The sequence below is a fragment of the Chrysochloris asiatica genome, unplaced genomic scaffold (genome assembly GCF_000296735.1).
Source record: "Chrysochloris asiatica unplaced genomic scaffold, ChrAsi1.0 scaffold00044, whole genome shotgun sequence".
NCBI classification, from domain to species: Eukaryota; Metazoa; Chordata; class Mammalia; order Afrosoricida; family Chrysochloridae; genus Chrysochloris; species Chrysochloris asiatica.
The window spans coordinates 3,839,245-3,839,776 of NW_006408562.1; positions in this window are offsets into that span (position 1 = coordinate 3,839,245).

Sequence of the window (532 nt, forward strand, 5' to 3'; positions counted from 1 at the left end):
TGTTATGGCTCGTATTTCTTGTGGGTAAATACCAAATAGAGGAATTACTGGATCATAAAGTATTTCTTTTTCCAACCTTCTGAGGAAGTGCCATATCGAGTCCAGAGAGTTTGGACAATTTTGCAATCCCACCATCAGTGAAGGAGCATCCCAGTCTCTCCACAACCTCACCAGCATTTATTGTCCTCTACTCTGGTACCGTAGTGGTTATGAATCGGACTGTGAACCACAAGGCCAGCAGTTGGAAACTACCAGCAGTTTCGCGGGAGAAAGATGAGGCTATCTGCTCCCGTAAGGATTTACAGCCTCAGAAACCTTGTTCAGAGTCACTATGGGTCAGAACTGACTCGATAGGTCTTAACAACAACAACAACTTTTTAAAAGATCTTTACTCTTTTTGCTGGTGTGAGATGATATTTCACTGTGGTTTGGATTTATATCTCTCTAATGTCTAGTGATTGTGAACATTTCTTCATATGTTCATTTGCCTCCTGAATATCCTCCTTGGTGAAGTGTCTGCTCATTCCCTGTG